Below are 13,395 nucleotides of genomic sequence, written 5' to 3'. Positions count from 1 at the left end.
ATTACGTTTATTGATTTCCATATGTTGAGCCAGCCTTGCATCCCAGGGTTGAAGCCCACTTGATCATGGTAGACAAGCTTTTTGATGTGCTGCTGGATTTGGTTTGCCAGTATTTTATTGAGGATTTTTGCATCAATGTTCATCAGGGATATTGGTCTAAAATTCCTTTTTTTGTTGTGTCTCTGCCAGGCTTTGGTATGAGGATGATGCTGGCCTCATAAAATGAGTTAGGGAGGATTCCCTCTTTTTCTATTGATTTGAATGGTTTCAGAAGGAATGGTACCAGCTCCTCCTTGTACCTCTGGTAGAATTCGACTGTGAATCTGTCTGGTCCTGGACTTTTTTTGGTTGGTAAGCTATTAATTATTATTGCTTCAATTTCAGAGCCTGTTATTGGTCTACTCAGAGATTCAACTTCTTCCCGGTTTAGTCTTGGGAGGGTGTATGTGTCGAGGAATTTATCCATTTCTTCTAGATTTTCTAGTTTATTTGCATAGAGGTGTTTATAGTATTCTCTGATGGTAGTTTGTTTTTCTGTGGGATCGGTGGTGATATCCCCTTTATCATTTTTTATTGCATCTATTTCATTCTTCTCTCTTTTCTTCTTTATTAGTCTTGCTAGCAGTCTATTAATTTTGTTGATCTTTTCGAAAAACCAGCTCCTGGATTCATTGATTTTTTGAAGGGTTTTTTTGTGTTTCTATCTCCTTCAGTTCTGCTCTGATCTTAGTTATTTCTTGCCTTCTGCTAGCTTTTGAATGTGTTTGCTCTTGCTTCTCTAGTTCTTTTAATTGTGATGTTAGGGTGTCAATTTTAGATCTTCCTTGCTTTCTCTCGTGGGCATTTAGTGATATAAATATCCCTCTACACAACGCTTTAAATGTGTCCCAGAGATTCTGGTATGTTGTGCCTTTGTTCTCGCTGGTTTCAAAGAACATCTTTATTTGTGCCTTCATTTTGTGACCCAGTAGTCATTCAGGAGCAGGTTGTTCAGTTTCCACATAGTTGAGTGGTTTTGAATGAGTTTCTTAATCCTGAGTTCTAGTTTGATTGCACTGTGGTCTGAGAGACAATTTGTTATAATTTCTGTTCTTTTACATTTGCTGAGGAGTGCTTTACTTCCAACTATGTTGTCAATTTTGGAATAAGTGTGGTGTGGGCTGATTAGAATGTATATTCAGAACAGTTTCATTTGAAGTTAGGAGAAAGTCTTCTAGATTGTCCAAAATTCCATTCTTACTAAGAAAAACTAATATTCAGTAGTATGGGTAGAGTGATTTGGGGGTAATGAACTATAATCCTTGTATTGGATGCAGTTTTTTTAACCAAAATACTAGGAAAATGAGTGACATTTTAGTGTCTGTAACAAGCAATCCCCAAAATGAAACAAGCCTGTATAATCAGAAATGTAATTTTCTAGTAACCATAATGTCTCCATTCATAGGTATTACTAAATAGATATCTTAGTCCATTTTCTGCTGCTGTAACGTATCGCAGACTGGGTAATTTATACAGAAAATTGATCCATGGTTTGCCTCATGGTTCTGGAGCCTGAGAAGTCCAAGACCAAGGGCCACATCTGGTAAGGGCTTTCTTACTGCATCATAACATGGCAGAATACATTACATGATAAAAGTGGGGGAGAGAGGGCAAGAGCACTCAAGACAGAGGGAAAATGGGGGCCAAAATGTGGTATTACATGATAGTATACAATGAACTTTTTTCCTGTAACACATGTAATTTTAAAGTTGTTCTGTATTGTTCTCAACCAAGGCCAAAGTTAATTTACTAGGAAGGAGCTGCAAGCCCATCTGTAAACTCTATCAATAAATCTTACAGTCTTAATCCTCTAAAAATTTTAATAGATATACAGTACCATGTAGCTTAAAAGCATAATATAAATCACAGTAAGAAAGGCTACCAAAATAATTTCATGAATACTCTAACAGCTACTTATGAAGGGATTAAAATATTTCCTTCTCCCTCAGTGTGAGTTCATGTATCCTACATTCTATCCCTGCAAATGTTTTCACATGATTAGCAGCATGATTTTCTCAAAGTGATAATAAGCCTTAAAAAAATGAAGGAAGGCAGTAAGTTAGAGTTGACTTCCAAGTCAGATAAAAATAAGTCAACACTTGTATTCTCTTGAATAAAATTTTAACTAATTCCTTAAAATTTGTTTATGTTAATATATGTAAAGAAAAATTTTAACACAAAAAATTAGATAAATAAAATACCATGCACAGCACACCATTTGCCCCTCAGTTTAAGAAGTAGAATATGATCAATAATGGTGACATCCCTGTGTAACCATTCCTATGAATTCCATCCTTACCAGTTTCCCACTTCCCAAAAGAAACCTTCATTTCGTTTTGTACCCAGTAGCCATTCAGGAGCAGGTTATTCAGTTTCCATGTAGCTGAGCAGTTTTAAGTGAGTTTCTTAATTCTGAGTTCTAGCTTGATTGCACTGTTGTCTGACAGACAGTTTGTTATAATTTCTGTTCTTTTACATTTGCTCTTTTTTTTTCCTTTTCATGTTCTTTCAATATCTCCAACATTCTTATTGCAATTTTACAATTTCAGGCATTACTTTTTGAGTTTTCAGTGTGGAGGATGAGGAATTTGCTTTATTTCTTAGAAACACTACAAAATCTAACACATAGATATTTTTAGTCCCCCTATCTTCCCTCTTTAGATAGATTATGGATTTGGGTAAATCTATAGTAAATATATTACTTTTTGCTGTGTAACAACAACATTAATCTTTAGTGGCTTAAAATACAACCATTTATGTAGACCTGGGATCAGCAATCTACTACCAATGAGCCAAATCCGGTCCGTTGCCTGTTTTGGTACAACCCACTAGATTAGAATACTTTTTACTTTTTTAATGTTGAAAAAAAGAGAATATTTCATGACATGATTCTCATCCAATCATAGTGCTGTTTGGTGCATTACAAACTATAGTGATGCAGTAATAATTTGGCTGCATTTGAGTGCCATGAATGTTGTCATAATGTAACATTGTTATCATTTTTAACTTCACTGCATGTCTATCATGCCAAAACAAGAAAAAACAACTTTGTTGCACTTTTAAGGCAGAGTGGAGTGTGATTATTTTGCTAATGGATTAGATGTCAAAAAAGTGTTTATTATGCAATGAGACCATAACTGTGCTAAAAGAAATAATAAATGTGAATATTACCAGATTAAGCACTCATCACAATATTCTCAACAGGAAAGCAATCATCGAAAAATTACAAAATTTAAAATCCCTCAAGACAACAGATTTCTTACACATGTGCACACACACACACACAAACACACACGCACGCTACAACTAAAATTAAATTTCCGAGTGGATCATTTGTTAGTCAAGTCAGAAGTGCCATTTACCAATGGTGAGTTTTAAAAATTGTGCTTAATTAAAGCAGCCAGGTAAATGTTCTCCTGAGGGGGAAGAAAGGAACTTGTTTGGAGTGAATAGCTTTTTGTGAGAACACGTGCTTGATGAGATTGAGGGCATTGGTAGCAAAATCAATAGTAAATTAAAAAACAAAGTAAATGATTTTTGAGTAGTTTTCTTGGCTCTTCATGAGTCAGATGATTTGTTGAATTATTTATTTCAGGAATCAATGTCAAGTGTGAAGTTATTCAAACTTAGGTTCTATGAATAGTCTGCATGGAACAACTATAGGTAGGAAACTTTTCAAAAAAGGTGAGAAACACTAATTCAGTACAACCTGGCTTGGAATCTGCTAAGATGTGTTAACAACTGACAATAGTAAAAATATGTGTGGAATGAAAGAAGGCTTACTTGAACAAATATCTAAAATTTGTGAAAAAGTAAATTATTTAAAACTCATAGTTACTCATCAGGAAGTGTTTTGAAGAAAATATCTGAATTCACCATGTATTACTGAATGAATACTGCTAAGAGTGAACTTCTTTTGTTTGTGTGGACTAGGCCATTGTCAGTTCTATTAATTTCTGTCTGAAACTGAAGCTCAATATCCTGGACTTGCCATCCTATACAGCAGTCCAATGGCTTAGTAGTAGTGAAGAGTTGCTGTGATTGTTTTTGAGCTCAGGGCTTTGACTGAAAGTTTTTCTGAACAAGAAGAACCACTCAATCATAATTACCAAACAATGAATAGCTTAAGACATTAGCTTTTGTTTCAAGCTAGATAATGTTTCTTAATAAATTAAATTAAAAATTACAATGCACAATAGCACTTATCTGCAGCAAGACTTATACTATGGGGTAGTCATTTGAACTATAATCAACATTGTTTGAATCACAAGTAAAGTCAAGCTCCTTTATACACTTCCTATGCAACAACAGCTTAAAAAAATAGTAAGACTTATATTTCCACACAAATTTATGAACTCAAACTACAGTTCCAGAAGTTCCAGACATAGATGCAAGTGCAAAGGAAGATTCTGTATTTCCAAATCTCCTTACGCATTTGAGAAACTTTCATCTAACTTTCAACTGGAAGTAATTAATCTGCACTGCAATGACATGCTAAAAGGAAAATATTAAGAGAACCTAGAATTCTATAAATGCCTCCCAAGTGATGACTATACTCAATCAAAATTATATATTCATTTATTACTATAAATATTTAGCATACTTGTCTGTGTGAAAAGACATTTTAAAGATTAAATATGTAGAATCTCATTACAGATCAGCATTAAAAACCAACTAATGAACATTTGTGACCAATTTTTATGATAGGTATAACTAGCTTTAAATAACAAGCAGATGCTATTACCCCAAAGAGAATTCTACTCTTTTCATTAGATCTATATTAAAAATTGTAATCCATTATTAATATACTTTTAATTTCAATAAAAATTGTTAATTTTTTTCTCATTATATAAGCACCTATATAATATTCTCAATTAAGCCTCTTAGCCCATAAAGCCTTCTATCTTGACCTTTGCAGAAAAAGTCTGCCAATCCCTGATTTAGGTCATCATTCTGCAAGGTGGCAATCTGGGAAGGGCTCAGCTGTGCGGTTCTTTTTTGTCTTGGCTGGGCTCTTTCATGTATCTGCAATCAGCCGCTCAATCTAATGTAGCTGGCTACTATTAGAATGGCTTCAGATAGGAGTGCTTGTCTCTTCCTTCTGTGGTCTCCCATTCTCCAATAGACTAGTTTAAGATTTTTCACATGGAAGCTGAAGAGGGTTTCAAAACAGAGTGTGAAAGCATGTAAGGCCACTTAAGACATGATCTCAGAAATGAAACAATGGGCCAGGCTTGGTGGCTCATGCCTGTAATCCCAAAACTTTGGGAGAATGAGGCAGGCTGATCAGTTGAGGGCAGGAGTTCGAGACCAGCCTGGCCAACATGGCAAAGCCTCATCTCTACTAAAAATTCAAAAATTAGCCAGGCATGATGGCAGACACCTGTAGTCCCAGCTACTCAGGGAGGCTGAGGTATGAGAATTGCTTGAACCCGGGAGGCGGAGGTTGCAGTGAGCTGAGATTGTGCCACTACACTCCAGCCTGGGTGACAGATCAAGACCCCATCTCAAAAAAAAAAAAAAAAAGAGAAAAGAAACAAAACAATGTCACTTCAGCTATATTATATTGGCCTGAGTAAATAATTATTATGAGTTAATGCCCAAATTCTCTCCTAGTTGTATATATCTTCTCAATATGCTGAAAGATATGAAACATTCTGTTTGTCTTCTTGGAGATACAACTCTTTGACCTATCTCCAAACTGGATTGGTTGTTCTCTAGGTCTGTTAAATAAATGTCCATTCTGGGATCTCCCTCAGTCCTATTCTTGAGGGTTCCCTATATATTCCTTGAATTGAATCTCCCAGCTTTCTAGATCCCGGTGGATTATTTCTTCTTGGTTTACCCTTTGCTGTGGTAGAGTACCTCCTCCAGGAGGTTCCTGAAAATATATGACATGTAAAAGTTTCGATATCTAGTTTCTCTGTAAAATGTCTTTATTGTACCTTCACACATAATTGATAGTTTGGTCAAGTATAGGTATTTAGGTTGAAATATTTTGCAGAATTTCATAGGTTATTGAGAAGCCTAATTAAATTCTGGGTCTTCATAATTTGCAAATTGTTTTTTCTCTCTGAGGGAACTTTTATGTATCTTGGCTCTGTTCCTCAAAAATTTCATGATGAACCTAGTTACAGGTCTATATAAAAACTCATGTCTTACAATCTAGAAATTCATGTTCTTTAATTCCAGATTTACTTTCATGAGACAGTAACATAGTATTACGATTTCCTGCATTGTATTTTTTTCTTCAAAATTATGTGAAGAACTTCTTGAATTGATTGTCTAATTTTCTGATCCTTTCATTTCTATTTTTCATTTCTTTGGATTTTTACACTCTTTTCCCATCCTCTGGTAACCATCCTTCCACTATCTATTTTCATGGGTTCAATTGTTTTGATTTTTAGATCTCACAAATGAGTGAGAATATGTAATGTATGTCTTTCTGTGCCTGGCTTATTTCACTTCACATTAGGAACTCCAGTTCCATTCATGTTGTTGCAAATGATGACATAATTCATTTCTATGGCTGAATAGTACTTGCTGTGTATAAGTACCACATTTTTTTAACCTATTCTTCTATTGATGAACACTTAAGTTGCTTCCAAATCTTGGCTATTGTAAACAGTGCTGCAACAAATAGAGGAGTGCAAGTATTTCATTGATACACTAATTTTATTTCTTTCAGGTATATATCCAGGAGTGGGATGGCTGGATCCTATGGTAGCTCTATTTTTGATTTTTGAGGAACCTCCAAACCCTTCTGCATAGTGGTTGTACCAATTTACATTCCCACCAACACTATATGAGGGTCCCCCTTTCTCCACATCCTTGCCAGGCATTTGTTCTTGCATGTCTTCTGGATACAAGCCATTTTAACTGGGGTGAGATTATATCTCACTGCAGTTTTTATCTGCATTTTTCTGATGATCAATGATGTTGAACATCTTTTCATATGTGTTTTTGCCATTTGTATGTCTTCTTTTGAGAAATGTCTATTCAAATATTTTCTCTATCTTTTAACTGGATTATTAGACTGTTTCCCATAGGGTTGTTGGAACTCCTTATATATTCTGGTTATTAATTTCTTGTCAGATGGGTAGTTTGCAAATATTTTCTCTCATTCTGTGGGTTGTCTCTTCATTTTGTTGATTGCTTCCTTTGCCATACAAAAGCTTTTTAACTTGATGTGATCCCATTTGTCCATTTTTGTTTTGATTGCTTGTGCTTGTAGGGTAATACTCAAGAAATCTTTGCCCAGTTCAATGTTTTGGAGAGTTTTCCTAATGTTTTCTTGAAGTGGTTTCATAGTTTGAGGTCTTAGATTTAGGTCTTTAATCCATTTTGATTTCTGTATACGGCAAGAGATGGGGGTCTAGTTTACTTCTTCTGTATACGGCTATCCAGTTTTCCCAGCACAATTTACTGAAGAGACTGTCTTTTCCTCAGTATATGTTCCTGGCACCTTTGTCAAAAATGAGTTCACTGTGGGTGTGTGGATTTGTTTCTGGGTTCTCTATTCTGTTCCATTGGTCTGTGTGTCTGATTTTATGCCAGTACCGTGCTGCTTTGGTTACTATAGCACTGCAATATAATTTGAAATCAGGTAATGTGATTTCTCCAGTTTTTGTTCTTTTTGCTTAGGATAGCTTTGGCTATTCTGAGACTTTTGTGATTCCATATAAACTACAGGATTTTTTTTTTCTATTTCTGTGAAGAATGTCATTTGTACTTTCATAGAGACTACATTAAATCCACAGATTGCTTTGGGAAATATGGACATTTTAACAATATTTATTATTTCAATCCATGGATGCAGAATATCTTTCCATTTTTTGGTGTCCTCTTCGATTTCTTTCATCAGTGTTTTATAGCTTTTACTGTAGAGCTCTTTCACTTGTTTGGTTAGGTTAATTCCTAAACATTTAGTTTTATTTGTACCTACTGTAAATGGTATTACTTTCTTGTTTTCTTTTTCAGATTGTTCATTTAGCATATAGAAATGCTACTGACTTTTGTATGTTGATTTTATATCCTGCAACTTTACTGAATTCTGAAATCAGTTCTAATAGTTTTTTCAGTAGAATCTTTAGGTTTTTTCCAAATATAAGATAAAATCATCTGCAAAAAAAAAAAAAAAAAATTTGACTTCTCCCTTTCCAGTTTGGATGCCTTTTATTCTTTTTCTTGTCTGACTACTCCAGCTAGGGCTTCCAGTACTATAATGAATAAGAGTGATGACAGTGGCATCCCTGTTGTGTTCCAGATCTAAGAGTATAGGCTTTCAGTTTTTCCCCATTCAGTATGATACCCGCTGAGGGTCTGTCATATATAACTTTTATTATATTGAAGTATGTTCCTACTATACCCAGTTTTTAAAGGGTTTTTATCATGAAGAAATGGTGAATTTCATCAAATGCTTTTTCAACATCGATTGAAATGAACAAATGGTTTTTGTCCTCCATTTGGTCAATATTTTGTATCACATTAATTCACTTGCATTTGTTAACTATCCTTGCATCCCAAAGGTTAATCTCTCTTGGTCATGATGAATAATCATTTAATATATTGCTGAATTTGGTTTGCTAATATTTTGTTTAGGATTTTTGCGTCAATATTTAACAGATATTGGCTTGTAGTTTTCTTTCTTTTGGTGTCTTTGTTTGGTTTTGATATTGGGTAATACTGGCCTCATAGAATGAGTTAGGAAGTATTCCATCCTCTTCTATTAATTGGAATAGTTTGAGTAGGATTGGTATTAGTTCTCATTTAAATGTTTGGTGAAATTCAGCAGTGAAGCCATCAGGTTCCCAGGCTTTTCTTTACTGAGAGACTTTTTTTTACAGCTTTAATCTCCTTACTTCTTATTCATCTGTTCAGGCTTTAAATTTCTTCATGATTCCATCTTTGTAGGTTGCATGTACCTAGAAATTTGTCAGTTTCTTCTACATTTTCTGATTTACAGGCAAATAGTTGCTCCTAGTAGCCACTAGGAGATACCAGATGTAGCACAGATACTAGGCGAGATACCAGATGTAGTGTCTCCTTTTTCACCTCTGATTTTATTTATTTGGATCATCTCTTTGTTTCTTAGTCTGGCAAAAGATTTGTCTATTTTGTTTAACTTTTCAAAAAACTCAACTTTTTTGTTTCATTGATCTTTGGTATTGTTTTCTTCATGTCAGTTTCATTGATTTCTGCTCTGATCTTTATTATTTCTTTTCTTTCACTAATTTTGAGTTTGGTTTGCTCTTCCTTTTCTAGTTAAGATGCATTGTTGTTTATTTGAAATTTTTCTTTTTTGATGTAGGCACTTACAGCTATCAACTACACTCTTAGTACTGCTTTTGCTTTATCACATAGATTTTGGTATGTTGCATTTCCATTATATGCTTCAATTTCCTTCTGAAATTTCTTCATTGACACACTGATCATTGAGGAGCATACTGTTTTCTTTTCATGTATATGTGTAATTTCCAAAATTCTTCTTGTTATTGATTTCTAGTTTTATTCCATTTTGGTCAGAGAAGATGCTTGATATTATACAAATTGTTTAAAATGTTTTAAAACTTATTTTGTAATTTTTAAATATGGTCTATCCTTGAGAATGATCTATGTGCTGAGGAGAAGAATGTGAATTCTGTAACCTTTGAATAAAATGTTCCGTAAATATCTATTAGATCCATTTGCTTTATAGTATAGATTAACTCCAGTGTTGATTTGTTGATTTCCTTGTGGAAGATGTGTCCAATACTGAAGGTGGGCTACTGACGTCCTCAGCTACTATTTTACTGGAGTCTCTCTCTCTCTTCAGCTCTAATATTTGCTTTATATACCTGGGTGCTCCAGTGCTGGGTGAATATATATTTAAAACTGTTATATCCTTTTGCTTAATTGATTCCTTTTTCATTATATAGTGACCTTTGTCTCTTCTTATAATTTTTGTCTTGAAATCCATTTTGTCTAAGCATAGCTACTCCTGCTCATTTTTGGCTTCCATTGGCAGGGAATATCTTTTTCCATCCCTTTTTCTTCAGTCTATGTGTGACTTTATATATGAAGCGTGTTTCTTATAGGCAAAAGATCAAGGGGTCTTTTTTAAAACACCTTCAGCCAGTTTATAGCTTTTGATTGGAGAGTTTAGTCCATTTATAGTAAATGTCATTACTGATCATAAGGGCTTACTCTGGCCTTTGTGTGTGTGGTTGTTTTGTAGTCTCCTCTTCCTCCTTTCTTTCCTTCCTTTTAGTGAAGATGATTTTCTCTGGTGATATAGTTTTCTTAATTTTTACTTTTTGTGTGTTCATTGGATGTTTTTTGGTTAGAGTTACCATGAGGCTTGCAAATACTATCTTAGAACCCATTATTTTAAGCTCATAACAACTTAAAATTGTTTGCACAAATAAACAATCAAGGAAAAAGAAAATACTTTGCCTTAACTTCATCCCCACAGTTTTTAGCTTTTTGTTATTATAACTTATTGTATTATGTCTTGAAAACTTCTTGTAGTCATTATTTTTGATTGGTTCATTGTTTATTCTTTCTCCTTAGGATAAAAGTTTACACACCAAAGTTACAGTGTTATAATACTCTGTATTTTTCTGTGTACTTACTATTACCAGAGAGTTTTGCACATTCAGATGATTTCTTATTGCTCATAAGGTCATTTTCTTTCTGACTGAAGTACTCCCTTTAGCATTTCTTATAGGACAGGTCCTGTGTTGATAAAATCCCATAGCTTTTGTCTGAGAAAGCATTTATTCCTCCTTCATGACTGAAGGATAATTTTGCTGAATGTACTATTCTAGGGTAAAAGTTTATTTCCTTCAGCACTTTAAATATGCCATGCCACACTCTCCTGGCCTGTAAAGTTTCCACTGAAAAATCTGCTGCCAGACATATTGGAGCTCCATTATATGTTATTTGTTTATTCTCGCTTGCTGCTTTTAGGATGCTTTCTTTATCCTTGACCTTTGGGAGTTGGATTATTAAATGCCTTGAGGTGTAGTCTTCTTTGGATTAAATTTGCTTAGTGTTCTATAACACTGGGCTTGGATACTGATATCTTTCTCTAGGTTTGGGAATTTCTGTTATTACACCTTTGAATAAACTTTCTATCCTTATCTCTTTCTCTATCTCCTCTTTAGGGCCAATAACTCTTAGGTTTGCCCCTTTGAGGCTATTTTCTGAATCCTGGAGGCATACTTCACTGTTTTTTATTCTTTTGTCTCCTTTGTTTTCAAGCTCAGTAATTCTTTCTTCTGTTTGATCAATTCTGCTATTAAATAGCCTGTCTTCAAGTGCAGTAATTCTTTTATTCTGCTTTGTTAGTTCTGCTATTAAAAGGCTCTGATGCATTCTTCAGTATGCCAATTGCATTTTCAATTCCAGAGTTTCTGCTTGATTGTTTTTAACTATTTCAATCTCTGTTAAATTTACCTGATAGAATTCTGAATTCCTTCTCTGTGCTATCTTGAATTTGAGTTTCCTCAAAACAGCCACTTTGAATTCCCTGTCTGAAAGGTCACATATCTCTGTATCTCCAGAATTGGTCTCTGGTGTCTTATTTAGTTCATTTGGTGAGGTCATGTTTTCCTGGGTTATCTTGATACTTGCAGATGTTTGTCTGTGTCTAGGCATTGAAGAGTTAGGTATTTATTTTAGTCTTTGCAGTCCGGGCTTTTTTGTATCCATCCTTCTTGGGAAGGCTTTCCAAATATTTGAAAGGAACTTGGATATTATAATCTAAGCTGGAACTTCTATAGGGGAGACCCCAATATCAGTAATGCTGTGGTTCTTGCAGACTCATAGAGGTACAGCCTTGATGGTTTTGGACAAGATCCAGAAGAATTCTCCGAACTACAAGGCAGAGATTCTTGTTCTCATTCCTTAGTTTCTCCCAAACAAATGAAGTTTTTCTCTCTATTCTGAGCCAACTAGAGCTGGGGCCACCACCCATAGGACTGTGCTGGGTCAGACCTGAAGCCAGCACAGCATTAAGTCTCGCCCAAAGCCTGGCTACCACCTCGGTTTGCTCAAAGCCCTGGGGCTCTACAATCAGGAGGTGGTAAGGCAAGCCAAGCCTATGTCCTTCCCTTCAGGGCAGTGAGTTCCCTTAGGCCTCAGGCAGGTCCAAAGGTGCTGTCCAGGAGCCAAAGACTAGAGTCAAAAACCTTAGACATCTACTACCTGGTGTTCCATTATACTATGGCTGAGCTGGAACTCAAACCCCAAGGTACAAACCTTCCCACTCTTCCCTCCCCTTTCCAAAGGTAGAGGAGCCTCACCCAGTGGCTACTCCACCTCAGGCCTATGTGAAGTACTGCAGACCTACAGAAAGTACTGTCAGATTACTGCTGATGTGCCCTTAAGGCCCAAGGGCTCTTCCATTAGCTTGTAGCATATGCTGCCTGGGCTGGGACTCACCCTTCAGGAAAATGAACTCCTCCTCTGGCCCAGGGCTGTTCCAGAAATGTCATCCAAGAGCCAAGTCCTAGAACCGGGGACCCTTGGGGTCTACTTGGTGCTCTACCCCACTGAGACCGAGCTAGTATCTGAGGTGCCAGACAAAGTCCCCTTTACTTTTCCCTCTACTGTTCTCTAGCAGGAGTCTCATCCTTTAGCCACCACAGCTGGGAATGTGCTGAGCCTCATCTGAAGCCAGCAAGTCTCAGAGGCTCACCCAAGGCCCTTGATATAGTAACTGGGTATTGCTGCTGGTTATTCAGGGCCCAAAGGCTCTTGAGTTGACTGGGAATAAATCCTGTCAGGACTGGGTCTTTCCTTTCAAGGCAGCAGGTTCCCTTCTGGCCTAAGATATGTCTAGAAAAGTCACCCAGGAGCTAGGGCCTGGAAAGGAGGCCTCGTGACTCTGACCAACGCTCTATCCTGCTGTGGCTGAGCTAGTATCCAAGATGCAAGACAAAGTCCTCCCTACTGTCACATCTCCTCTCCTGAAGTGGAAGAAAGGGGTCTCTTTTGGAGCTGGGAGCTATACAATCTGGGGCTGGGGATGGGTGATGCCACACTACCTCAGCCATCCTGGCTAGTGTCTCAGTAGGTTGCATGTCCCGCCATTCCACTGGCTTTTGGCCTGGTTCTGTGCTAGGACTCGCCTAGGTGTTGCAGTCTTTGTGGCCTAGACTTCTGCATTCATTTTGGGCCCCAGAGCACTTTAGCCCATGGTGGTAAGGCTTGGGGGAACTCAAGTTCCTACTGACTGCTAGGATCAGTGATTCCCCTCTGGCTAAGGCTGATTCAAATGCTCACTCAGTGGGCAGGAGTCAGGTAAGTTTGGTCTGGTTTTGCTTTCTGGTATAACAAGGGTAGCACTGAGTTCAATGCCTCCCAATTGCT

The 13,395-nt window shown here is 36.4% G+C and overlaps 1 protein-coding gene across 11 annotated transcripts in view; it reads right to left on the bottom strand.

Moving 5' to 3' along the window:
- CCDC91 (coiled-coil domain containing 91) overlaps window positions 1–13,395 on the bottom strand; it is a 347,553-nt gene that overhangs the window by 56,192 nt on the left and 277,966 nt on the right. The gene's annotated exons all lie outside the window — the stretch shown is intronic.

The sequence above is a fragment of the Pongo pygmaeus genome, chromosome 10, assembly GCF_028885625.2.
Source record: "Pongo pygmaeus isolate AG05252 chromosome 10, NHGRI_mPonPyg2-v2.0_pri, whole genome shotgun sequence".
Lineage (NCBI taxonomy): Eukaryota > Metazoa > Chordata > Mammalia > Primates > Hominidae > Pongo > Pongo pygmaeus.
The sequence above is the reverse complement of the archived record's forward strand: the minus strand, read 5'-3'. Positions and strand labels throughout refer to the sequence as shown.